This window comes from Pteropus vampyrus, unplaced genomic scaffold (assembly GCF_000151845.1).
Source record: "Pteropus vampyrus isolate Shadow unplaced genomic scaffold, Pvam_2.0 Scaffold12, whole genome shotgun sequence".
Classification (NCBI taxonomy): Eukaryota; Metazoa; Chordata; class Mammalia; order Chiroptera; family Pteropodidae; genus Pteropus; species Pteropus vampyrus.
This window is the reverse complement of record NW_011888793.1, coordinates 2,946,264-2,959,831: the sequence shown is the minus strand read 5'-3', so window position 1 is coordinate 2,959,831 and position 13,568 is coordinate 2,946,264. Positions and strand designations below refer to the sequence as shown.

Genomic DNA, 13,568 nt, shown 5'->3' with positions numbered 1-13,568 from the left:
AAAGAATGATTGTCAGAAAAACTGATTTTTTCAGTCTTGGGTATTTGGCAGACATTTTCTTTAAAAAAATAATGACATGAGCTCTCAAGCAAAAATTAGAATTTTTGAAAATTTGAATCCACCTATAATCTTAACAGCTTCTCAATGTTTCAAGATTTCTCTGATGAGATGAGTGGTGATTTTGTGATATTGTATAATGTAATTAAATATATCAACATTTGGAAAATCTATATAATACGATAAACTAATCTTTTCTAAATGACCAATGCAAAATGTTGCAAAATGAAGCATGGGTAAAAAAATCCATTCAAAGTTCAGAATAGTCTATGGCCATGCTACCCTAAACGAGCCCAATCCCGTCTGATCTCAGAAGCTAAGCAGGGTCGGGCCTGGTTAGTACTTGGATAGGAGACCACGAAGGAAGACCAGGTGCTGTAGGAGTAAAAAATAAAAAACAAAAATAAAAGATAAGGATTGTAAACTGACAAGGTACTTGTAATCTGTGAGGTCAACTAAGGGTTGCCTTGCCTAAACGAAAAAAAAAAAGAAAAGTCAAAGTTCAGAACAAACCAGAGATTTTAATTTAACAGAGTATGAAAAGTTCATTGATATGGTTTTGAATTCCATATTTCAATTAACCTTTAAGAAACTACCACTTGTTAAGTTTTGGGTATAGAATCAAAGAAGGGTAGACATAATTAGCTGAAAAGGCTTTTAAATTATTCCTCCATTTTCTGATTCCACATCTGTGTGAGTCTATTTTCTTCATATACTTCACAAAAGATTAGATAATTAAGGCAGTAAAATATAAACTAAACAATAAAAGAGCAAGATGCTATTTTAAAATACTCAGAAGATACAAAAAAAAAAAGAATGAAATAGAATAAAATTTCATTCTAGAAATGAAAATATAACCATGGAAATGAAAACCTGATATGTGAGATAAGTAGCAAAGAATGGAGAAAGAATGAGTGAACCAAGACATAAATCTAAAGAGATTATGCTTAATGCAGTATAAAGAGATTTAAAAATATGAAAAGAGAAATGAAAACATATGGAAGATAAAATGTGTAGGTCAAACGTACATTTAGAAGCTATCTCTATGATGACTAAATTCTCAGAAGCAGAGACCTGAAGAATATTCAGGGGTAGGAAATAAAATGAGAGGGAAGAGGATAATGTCATGAAAAAGAATCACTAACTCAGAAATACATCAAAGCAATAATCCATAAGGACTCACAGATGGTCCTTTTAAGCCAGTCTGGGCTCAACTGGGCAACCCGAAGGTGCTTGGCGACCCACCTTCTGCCATGTTGCTTTTCTTGCAGTAACTCTCTTTTGTGCCCTCCTCGCATTCTGTCCCCACCCACCTACCCCACACCCCTGGGCCTCTTACACTAGAATACTACTCTCTCTGCCCTCCTGCCAGGCAGAAGGGCTGGGTTATGTTGAGCAGGTGATCAGGAAAGGTCCAGCAGCTGCAACAGGAGGCAGATGGCGAATTCATCAGGAGACTCTCAGAACAGACAGGAGACAAAAGTTTGGAAGGTAGACAGTTCTGCAATCAAACTGATGACACCGATGAAGAGGAGGGGCTTGATTCTAAGACTCTGGTCCCTAGGAGGATTGATGGTGAAGGCAAGATGTCAGTTCAAAAGACAGTAGAGACTAAGCAAAAGAAGAGGAAAGGAACTGGGAGGACCCCAGTCAGCAGTGAGTTGAAATAGATCTCATAACCGATGGAGTGATTACAGGAATGGAGACAGGAGTCTAGGGACCAGGTCAAGGACTCAGTGCTGCAGATGACTTTCTGAGATATTAACAAAAGCTCCTCCCTAGCATCCTTCCCCCGAGGGCTTCTTCGTGCCCATTACTCTTCCTGCTTCAGCAAGAACATGAGTTCCAAAACAGTCTCTTAAAATTCATAACAGAAATGAACTTATTAAAAGTCAAAATATTTTGATTTTTACGAATTGGACTTTTGAGAGACAAAGATTATTTTGGTTCCAAAGGTTTGGCTTTGAATATCAGGATCCAGTGGTCTGAACAAGTTTATTCTTCAAAGTTTGTTGTATAAACAATGGAGTTGAAAAGATTGCAGGGTGATAAATAAATCATTTTCCCCCTCTCACCACAGCCACTGCCTCCTCTCCAAAACCAGAGAAAAATTTCACAGGTTGCAGGAAAGAAGTAGGAAATGAGAGCAAGACAATGAGTAATTAATATGAATTCCTAAGAAAAGGCCCTCCATATCCTGCACGTCCCAATTTCAAATCCTTTGTGCTGAAGTGAGGACTTCTAAGAAAAATCCCAGATAGATTTTTAGATCTGAAAGCATGGAAGAATTTTGCTTCCCTTCTCAAGGTGTGGCCAAGAGATGTGGAAAGCTTCCTGGAGTAGCCCATATTCAACATGAGGCTAGAACCAAGAAGTGGCAAAGGCTGAGAGATGCCCAGCTGGATGGGCCTGAGCACAGTTTCATAGAGACTCAGCACCTCTTAGCGGTGAAGAGAAAGCAACTGAGAGTTCCGAGGCCTCCCTGCAAAAGGCTCGAGAAAGCTAAGAGGGGTGCTGGGACAGGAAGGAGGGCACAGGTGCCTGAAACTAGCAAATGATTGCCCATGTGGGGACGGAAGTTGCTACCAGTGCACAGTGATAAGAATCAGACAGATTGAGTTACATCTCCTAGGTACCATCAGAAAACAAATGAAGAAAAAGATGGCCATCAAACAGATTCACTCCATAACCAAAGCCTGGATAAGAGCGGAGCTGTCGCCATCCCCAAACCCCAGAGCTTAGATCACTCTTGCAAGATGGAGATACCTTGAATTGGCTGAATTAAGTGTTCTGCCACAGAATAGACATGGGGGCTCAAGTGTAAATGAAGTTCGAGTGTAGAAAAACAAAGGTACATCTTTGCACACCTGAATTTTGTGATGGTGAAATGTATACCCGCTAATAGATCTGGATCTAGAGTAGTGCTGATCTAATGCTGGACCTCCTAAACTAGTGGTTTAGAGACCCATAGATCTTCTCTAATTAAATAGTCCAGAGTTTGGAAATACACCTAACCATGCACTAGATCTTAATATAAAGGCTACATTTCAGATAAGTGAGGAAAAGATTATTCAATAAGTGGAATTGGTATAACTAGGAACCATTTGGGGAAAAAATAAGACAAATCCCCATCTTACTCCTTATATCAAAGTAAATTTCATATAGATCAAAGATTTAAATTGTGAAAGAGAAACTATAATAACAGTTGAAGAAAACTGAGTATATCTATTTATATGTAGAAGACCTTTCTCAGAACGTAAAAAGCATAAAGAAGATTGATAAACTTAACTACCAAATTTTTAAATTTAAAAAATAATGAACAAAATCAAAAGACAATTGGTAAACCTGGACTATTACTTACAACCTATATTGTAGGTTGTCTGTATTGTAGACAAAGGGCTAATTTCCTAAATTTATAAGGAACAGGTATAATCAGTAAAGAAAAAGATGACCAACTAAATAGAACATTGAACAAAGACATGAACAGGAAAGGCAGAAAAAGAGATACAAATAGCCAATACACATATGAAAGGATGCTCAACCTCATAAATAATTAGGGAAATGTAAACTAAAACAACATTTTAATTGATAAAAATGGCAAAAATCTAACTTTGATCGTCTTCACTTTTGCCAAGGGCAGAGAAACTGAACATTTTCACACACTTTTGGTATTAAGATAGCTGATACAATTTGGCAACTTGTATCAAACGTTTTCATCCATGTTCCTTTCTATTCAGCAATTTCAGTGCTAGGAAGTTAAGCTACAGATATATTTGAAAAAGTCATCCATGAAATATGTTCACTGTAGCGTTGTTTTTAGTAAAAAAAAAAAAAATCTATATATACAGATATTGTATCTATATTGATAGATGGATAGATAGATAGATAGATAGATAGATAGATAGATAGATAGATAGATAGATAGATAGAAATTCTCTTTAAGTCGGGATCTAGGGAAGGATTGCTCAAGGCAAGCACACCAAAGCAAGGGCCTACATGGAGGAAGGAGATCAGACAGTAAACTTAACTTACTTTGACGTTAAATTTCTCAGCTAATGAAATTAAATCCCCATTTTGTATTTGTACCATGAAGTTTTTGTACTTTTTCACTTAATTCGGCCCCCAAAATATTTATTAGATTCCTACTATGTTCTAAACATAGTACATTATGTCTTTCTAATGGAGCTGGAGTTTGATGGATTGGTATAATCCAAACAAGCAGAAAAGGCAGGAAGGGTATCATAGGAGGACAAACAAACATGGGCCAAGGACATTTATCATGTACTTTATGAGCAAAAGTAGCACATCTGAATCGCAGTGCAGGTAGAGGGGAAGTATAGCCAGAAAATCAGGCTGCAGCCAGACTGGGCTGCAGGATCCACTGATTGGAGGTGGGAGGTGAAGGAGGTGAAAGCATTTCTAGTTTCATAGATTCTGAAAACCTGTTAATCAACAGGAGTCTGAGGAGGAAGGCATTGTGGCTGAGGGCTGGAAGACATGCTAAATTTTGGAGGTGTTGGATCTGGGGTACAGACAGGGCGCGAATGGACAGATGTCCGATTAATATTTAGAAATATGATTGGAAACTCCAGATTAAAAAAGAATGCTCCATGGGTAATGCAAGAAGAAAAGAGGGTGCAGCTAGGACTTTAGAGAATCTCTGCATTTCAGGCCCGGATCAAGGAAGAGGAGTCAGCACAGGGATTGGAGGAGCAGCAGTCAGAGAGGGTGGAGAGAAAGTGGTGTCCAGGAAGCCACATGTGCAGCCAGCCCTGCGCAGAACTGCAGGTGAGCTCTGCGGGGCCCTACGGTTGCTCAGCTTGCACACTGCCTTCTCGGCCCCATTCTCCTCCTCTCCAGCTCCTCTCTGGAGTTTGAAGTATTGCTCAGCTGTTTATAGAAAAACTCTCAACACATTCTATAAAGTAAGTAGCATAATAATCTCCTCTGTCTCAAGATTCACAAATATTAAAAGATGCAATTTCTCTACATCGCTTGGCAAGTCAGGGGCAGTGGAGCTCAGAGTTCTTCAGGCCTTAGTCCAAATGCCCAACAGCCAAATCCTAACAAGCAAATAAATAAACAAAAGCAACAAAATAAACCAGAGTTGACAAAAAGTCATGCAAATTAAATTATATTTCTTTTTCCTTTTTATGAGGAAACTTGCTTCTGACAAAAATATTGAGTTCTTTCCTATGTTTTATTAGCATGTGTTCTGTTCCCTTTTAAATTTCATAAGATTTCCCAATAACTTTTATGTTCCTTAAATCCTGACAAAGCTAAGGGCATTCTTCAAGGTTGGCTTCAGTTAGCATATTAAGGGGATGATTTCCAGGCATTTCACTTCACTGACTTTTCAAGGAGTTACTAAATGTTTAAGCACTTAATTAATTCTTAAGTCCTGATATTTTGTTTAGAAAAAAAAAATTGATTGGGATTGAAATGACAGACTCTTAGACATGCCTTGGAATTTATATAAGAAACCAATGAGTTATTACGAAAATGATTTAGATCTGTAAATCGTGACTTAAAGCTGCCAAAACAAGTACACTTAAGATGCAAAGATGTTTCTAATAATGTTTTTTAAAAACAGCTGCATAAAATATATTCAAAATATGAGTATTTTATTAAATACTATTTTTTTTTTTTAGAGTCAGAATACAGACCAGGCACTTAGAAGTAAGCTCAGCAGGTAAAGGAATAGATGTCTCCTAAAATAAAATACTAAAGACTCTGGAGCATAACTTGGAAGAATTTTTATAATTTTGTCTTATAAATCAACTTTTTATTTATAAGTTTAAAGAACTACTCACATTTTCACAAACTGTCAGATATTTTAATAACTGAAAATTTTAATTCTGAGCTAGTCTAAATTAAAAATGGCCTTATTTGGTATCAACATAGCAAAAGGATAGACAAATAAACTATGGTGTCTTCATATTCCTGCATGATTTGATCACATGGACATCTATATGAAAATACCCTTCTACAATCACCACAGCCAGAGAAGAGAGTGTGGAAAATCATATGCTGACTCTTAAACATTTGCTCCTGGGAGGAACATAGAGCATCTTCACTTACATTTTCTTGATCAAAGCAAATCACATGCCTAAGTTCAAAGAAATGGAGAAGGAAGATCCTCCCATTTATCCAGGAAGGGAAGGAGAACCAGGATAGATGCATTAAGAATGAGCACATTGGCCAATCAATGAACCAAGAGCTTAATGCAATAGCTCTCAAATTTTAGTGTGTATCTGAATCACTGCAGATTTTTAAACCAGAGATGACTAGGCTTCACTCCCTACTGATTCAGTAGGTTCAAGACTGAAAATTTTGCATTTCTAACAAGTTTTCAGGAAATATTGATAATGCAAGTCCAAGGACCTCACTTTGAGAGCCGTAGGTTCAAAACATTATATCTAAGCAATCTTTTTCAATTTTCAATGGTCCCTGCTCTTAAAGGGTTCACAGTTGAAATTGGGTTAGAGTGAAAAGAAATGTTTCTAGTGAATTAAGAGAAATATTGGCTTGAAATGATCAGGATTGGCCTAGACCAGCAAAAACATCTAGAACTGTTGCATCCTACACCTTCTCCCACTTGCTGACCCTCTATCCTATCTTTTTTGCCTCTTCTTCCACTATCCTCTTCCTTGCCTTTCTCCCCTTTGACAGAGGATTTTCCTCACTTTCCTCCCTGCCCTTATTGTTTCATTCTCCCATAGATCCATGTCCAGAATCTCATCTTTTCCTTCCCACTTCATCCCCCTTGCTTCTCGGTCACCCTGTGCTCACAATTTTTGCACTTACAACCACCAGTGACCAAATATTTAACAAAGTCCAACTCCCCAGATACTCCAGTGTGACTGAAAGATTACATGGAAGGAAGTGGACAGACTCATGGGTGGGGTGGGTAGTAACAGTAGTTACGGGAGGCATGGGGAGAATAATGCACACATCAATATCTCAGAAGGGAACTGTCCTGAGAGAATCATTGCTTTAGCTAGATTCACTAGTGCCATCTGTAAAGTGTTTGCTGTGATCATTGAGAATTTGAAAGATATCAGCAACTCTATGACCGGTGGGAAAATTGACCCCCAGTCAACCTAAGGTCTAATTGGGTACCTCTGCATTTAAGTCACCATGAACTCACTTTTTCCAAAATATGTATCCCCTCTAACCCATGTGGCTCTCTCCTTGGGAAAAGTAGATGCAAAATGGAGGACATATGAGAGAATACAAGGCTCAGGACCAGGTGACAAGGCAGATTGGAGACAACTGAAATGGGCAAGCTATTACTATTGCTCGCATGTCACCATCCATCACCAATCATGTGGACCAGATCTGTCTGGTCCCCCTGGCAGGCATGACTATCTATTATCAGCCCAGGCTCTCCTGCTCTCTGGTCACCTTTGCAGGTGTCAGGACAGACACAGCCCAAGAAACAAGGCATGCTTTCCCCACACCATCCATGTGCCTCAGCTCTGACCTGGAGGGGCCACCTCTGGGGTTGACCAAGCTGCACCAAATAGAAATGCGAAAGTCCTGTTTCTCCATGGTATGTGACTATAGCAGATCCTGTAACACCTAATTCAGCACTTCACCGGGGAAAAGCTATTGGGCCTAATTGGGTGCTTCTGCATGCAAGTTCCCATGAAACTCACTTTTTCCAAAATGTTCAGTTGGCTCTATAATCAGGAGTCAAATTATCAATGAGGTCTGTCAAATATCTAAAGTGCAATTTTAAATTAGATCTGCTGCCAACATTAACCTGGGGACACCCAGAGCACCTTCTGCTGCTCACAGTTCATGATCCATCTGTGGAATTTCTGAGCAGTCAGCAATTCCAGGAGTGTACAAGTTTTCAGTTTCTACATTACTTTATTATCACATTGTGATTTTTTCATTAAGGTATTGTAATAGTTTTCCATATTCAGCTGCTAACACTGAGTTCCATACTTGGTTTCATAGCTTTTTGTCTGTTGTTTATTTTAGTTCTTGCCTATAAGTAAATTCCATTACTGAAAGCGTTAGTCCTGTTTTGTCATGAAAAAGTATATTAAAAACAACTATTAATATACTTCACTTTGGTTCTGTAATGTCAAGAATTTTTCAAAACATGTAAAAGATGGGCTGGAAAATAAATTGAGAGGAAGGGCATGTATAAATGAACTTTCTTCTGACGTTAAAAAATACTTATTCTCCAAGCCAATGGGTAAAGTTGTACAGTTGTGTTTTCAAAATGGTGACAAGTGATAGATAAAATCCACTCTCTTGGTGCCAGTGGGACTGTTTTCTACCCATTGTAAGGGGATGATTTTCCTAATTTGCCCAAAAGCTTCATATAGGCTTCCAGTGGTCTTGCTTCTCATACAAATGCAAACTATACAGACATGTACAAAGCATAAAACCAAATCCTATCATCCACTTCCCAGGAAGTAACCCTGCTAATATTTTGGTTTATATGCTTCCAGACCTTTCTTATCCAGACTCAATTATTATATCTGGATAGGTAGACTTTTTAAAAATAGAACCATACCATAATATTCTTCTTCAACTTGCTTTTTAAAAATAATGTCAGGAACATCTTTCCTAGAGACATGTTTACATGAAACTATATACCAACCAGATGGGAGGGGGAGGAGAGGGGAGGAAAATAAAAAAGTACAATGTTAAAAAAAAAAAAAAAGAAAGAACCTATATGCCAGGCATTCTTCTAGAGGCTAGGGACACGAGAGAGCAGTAGAAAGAAAGCCTTCGGGAAGCTTACTTTTTAGAGGAGAAGACAGAAAATAAAAAGAGATAATAAATTTCAGTTGATAGTATGTGCTATGAAAAAAAATAGTTAGTGGGATGAAAAATGGAGAGGGATGGTATTTTGGTATTTTACATAAAGTAGTGTGTTGATCAGCATCCTAACCAGGAAGGAACTTCACCCTCAAATGTTTCAAATGAAGAGACTTCAATGGAGGGGATGTTTACAGAGGCCTGGGGAGGGATACAAGGCAAAAAAGGAAAGAGGATGCTATGCCAAGGGCTGAAAGGGCAAAGAAAGGAAGGAACAGGGTCATAGAAGAACCCAGTGCCAGCAGAGCTATGGAGAAGGGTCTCTGGAGTTGTAGAGATACAATTACTGCTAGAGATACAGGCCTGAAGCAAAGAGAGAGTGGGGAAGAAATACCTTGGCCTTTTTCTGTTCCCACACACTGTTATCCTGCTGGTGCCACCCATTGGCAAAACCCAAAAGGAACCAGAGAGCACGGGCAGTGGTAAGAAGTAGTTAGATTTCAGATAATTTGAAGGCAGAGCCAATAGGTTTTGCTGATTGGATATGGGCAGTGAAGGAAAGGAAAGTACCAGTTGAGACCTACACTTTTGGCCTGAGCTACTGACTGAATACAACTACCATTATTGAGATGAGGAAGACTGGGGGAAAAGCAGGTTATGGAAGTTAAGAGTTTGGTTTTGACCACGTCTAGTTTGAGATGTCTAGTAGACATACAAGTGGAGATGACTAGTAGGCAGATAGGTATATGAATTTGGAGCTTAGAGGAGATATAAATTTGGGATTAATTCACAAAGAGATGACCATGAGGCTGGTTAGGATCACCTAGAAAGAGTATGACGGGTAATCAAAGAGAATCGAGAATGCTGTCCCTAAGGTCCTCCAACATTTAGAGATCCAGGAAATCATATCAAGAGAGCAGGGGAGATGGGGAAGAGTCTAGTAAAGTAGGACAAAACTAAAGAGGATGGCGAACTTGAACCCAAGTAAAGAGAGTATTAAAAAAAAAAAAAAAGAGGAATCAACAGTATTCCATGTTATTGACCAGAAGAGAATATTGATCCTGATAAGAATAGTTTCTTTGAAGCAGTGGGGATGCAAACCTGATTGCAGTGACTTATAGAAAGGTTGGGAGGTAAAGAAGTAAAGACAGCAGATACAGGCAACTAGTTAAAGAAATTTTGTGATGAAGAACAGCTGTAATGGAGGAGAACTTAGATAAAGAGAAAGTTTTATAATATGAGAGACATCACCCATTTGTACGCTGATGAAAATAATCTCTGAAGGAGGTGAAAACTGATGGTGCAGAAAGGAGTGCGTGTGATTGCAGAGGCAAAGTTCTCGAGGAGGCAAGACAGGATGGGCTTCGGAGAGTCAGTGGACAGTGGAAAGGTTGTCCCACACAGGCACAGAGACTGCTGAAATGATATAACAAGCGGATGATGGTACAGAGAGAAAGGCAGGTTGAGCTGGAGGTGGGAAGGTAGAGTAGATCTCTCTGGATTGCATCTATTTTCTCAGTAAAGAAGCAATGTCATCAGCTGAGAGGTAGGCTAGGGGAGGAGGTGTTGGAGGGCTGAGAGGGGAAGAGACCATGTGAAATGGTCCATGTTGGAGAGAGGAAAACACGACTTACCAGAAAAGTATGGTATGGCTGTCCGACCGCAGTCATAATAAATCTTAAGTGAGATCAGCAGCCAGCAGAGCGGAATTTCTTGACCTGCTCCCTCTCTCCACATTCACCTGCTCAGGTGCAGGTGTGGAGTAGGTGGAGAATTGGGTTAACCCAGGGTTTGGGGGTTTCCTTTATAATGGTTGCATGGTAGTGTACTTTTTGTGTGTAAAATGATTTCAAGTTTTGAATTTGGGAGTCCAGTTAGGGTTTATTTATCCATCATGCTAAGAAAGGTGAGCTGAAATGTTTTAACAATATTAAGCATAACTTAATCTAGGATTCAATTATACTTTTATATTTGGAGGCTTTGAGGCAATGTAGGGATGATGATGCCATTTGTAACATCATTTGATCTTTAAAATTTATACCAAGAAATAAATTTTGAAAACAAGCTTGTGAAGTAATTTATCAGTCAGTGGCTTACAGACAAACCTTTAAATAACCCCACATAGTTTGCAAGTTGGCTGGGCTCACCAGGAGCCAGGTTGAACTTGAGGCTTTTGTTCAACTCTATGGTTCAAGTTGGGTTCAAGTTTATGCCTCAAGTCTTCTTTCTAAGGCCTAGGCTGAAGTGGCTGCGGCTACCTATGTCATGTAATTCTCATGGTGATGATGGAGCACAAGAGGTAAGTACAGAAATATGCACTTTCTCCTAAGGCTTTGGCTCAGAACTGGCACACTGTCACCTTTGCTTACATTCCATTGGCCAAAAGAAGTCACACAACCAAGTCCAACATTGATAGGGTATGAAAATATAATCCGTCCACTGTGGGAAGCACTTCGCATTTCCATGGCAAAGAACATGCATGTATCTTTTTATTATAGGAGAGAGTGAAGAACTGGGAACAGTATAACCCTGATTACTACTGGTAGGATAAGACTTCTTCACAACAAGAACCATAGATTTCAATAGATGACTTGGGTTTCATATGTATGAGAATTTGATATTATACATGATATAACCTATTTAAAATCTCGGAAACTCTCTGGACTTCTGAATTCAGAATAATTAGTCGCTGCTCTGAACCCCCATCTATCCTTTTCCTTATCTGCTAAACTGGTATTGAATTGTGTAACGGGCCCCCATGTTTTTGTATTTATGAATTGAACATAAACTAGCCCTTAGAAAGACAGCCCTTCCCTCATAATCTGGTTTTGTGCTTGGAAAATTTCTCTGTTTAATTAAGATCCTTAAATTCTATAAATTTAAAAGAACTCTTTCTTCAGGCAACTGTTGTTTTTTTTTTTTAATTCAGATACAGTTTCAGGGTGGAGTCTGTCTGAAAACGGTGGAGGAGTTGGGGAGGCAAGCAGGGATGTACAAGGGACGTTGGAGATGACTGACAACATACTGGGCAGGAGGCTGTAGTTCCCAAAGTCCACTATGCTATTATCAGACACAGTTCTGTCCCCGAGGTCTTAAGGATTTAAACAAAAAGAAATGAAAAAAGAAGACAAAAAAAAGGGTTTCTTTGAAGTCTCAGAGTTGTTTGCTTCTGAATGCGAAAGTGTTGTTCTTGCCTCTTAGCAAAGTACTTTTCCTATTGATTCATCAAGTTATCGCTTCTCTATCCTCCCAGATTCAAATGGGGTCTCATTCATTGAGGTCAGTAATCTTTTTTCTTGACTAGTTCCAGAGACTATTACCTTTATATCCTTGTTCACAATTTCCTTAAGTTTGTTTCTATTGATTCTGTTATTCAATGTTCTTCAAGGATTGTCAAATCCTTGAAACTGAATTCAGACTATGTTTTTAAAAACACACATCCATTTAAAAAAAAAGTGAAATGTATTTTGAAGGTCATGATGAATCACTAAACATATCATTGGATATTTTGGTCATCTTTCATTTTCAGTGAGAAAGTTTAGCTTCCTGTATTCTGTGTATTCTCCAGAGGCACTTAACTTATTTGCAATAACCCTCAAACCCTCAAACTCTCTCATTGCATTACCAAGTACAAAACATCTCACTTCTTTTTTGATCTGTAAATTTATGAGACAATAATTCTAGAATGATGGTTTGCATTAAGGCCTTGAAACTCTACATTATGGTTAGCAAGAATCCTGAGCCAGAATCATGGAACAATGCAAGGTTGAGCCAGTCAGAGACAGAAAACCTGTACTTTATGTTCTATTATTATTTAAGAAAATTGTGTGGCTTCTTGAGTTTTAAAAGAAAAAAAAAAACGGAATGGGCTTGTGGCCATTTTTAAGCCCTCTGACTTTAGGTTATTTACCTTAATTTAACCTCACCTTGTTACTAGCTTTTATATAGGAAAATAAACAACTGACTATACAGATAAATTTTTTTAATCCAGCTTATTAGCTAGATATTAAAATTCTCAGATAAGGCACTGGATTTTCCAACTTTGTTGATTAATTTAAGATGTTTGCTATATTAAGAGTTTGTATAAATAAAACTGTTATTTATCTCCCTCAAGCCACCCCAGCTCCCAGATATTAAAAAAATATATTTCTTTTAATGAGCATTTATTGTATCTTTTTATCTAAGTGAAAAGAAATTTTTCTCTTCTATTATCTTCCCCAGGATATAATTTCTTGAAGGTATACAGACAAATTATATTCAATCAGTTTCCAGTATAATATCCTAGGACAGCTTAATTAATTCAGTGGTTATTCAATTAATAATAATTAAATGCATTTGTTCAGACTCAATCACTGATCACTTGGTAGTAATTACCTCAATAGAATGGCAAATGGAGTCAGAAATAACTGTTTGGCTTCATCTGGATTAAATTAATAGGGTTTACAATGCATTTCAACGGATAAAGACAAGAATAAATGCCTTTGGGGCGAAATTGCATGAAATGATTAAAGGGAGCAATGCTGGCCCTTATTTTAAACTATAATAGCTTTACAATCTAGTCTCTTCACCAATAATTGTTAATTCCCAATATTTTCCAATCCTTCTAGGCATATTAAAAAAGGAAAGATTGTATATTAAAAGACACTTCCTTTCTGGCCCCAAATAAGAATATAAATAAGGAACTTGAGTCTAATTACCCAGCATTATATTAGTCCCCAGAAAAAAGT

General features: G+C 38.0%; 1 pseudogene; it reads left to right on the top strand.

The window, feature by feature from the left end:
- Positions 1 to 322: 322 nt before the first annotated feature.
- LOC111732891 lies at positions 323 to 441 on the top strand (annotated as a pseudogene).
- Positions 442 to 13,568: the final 13,127 nt, after the last annotated feature.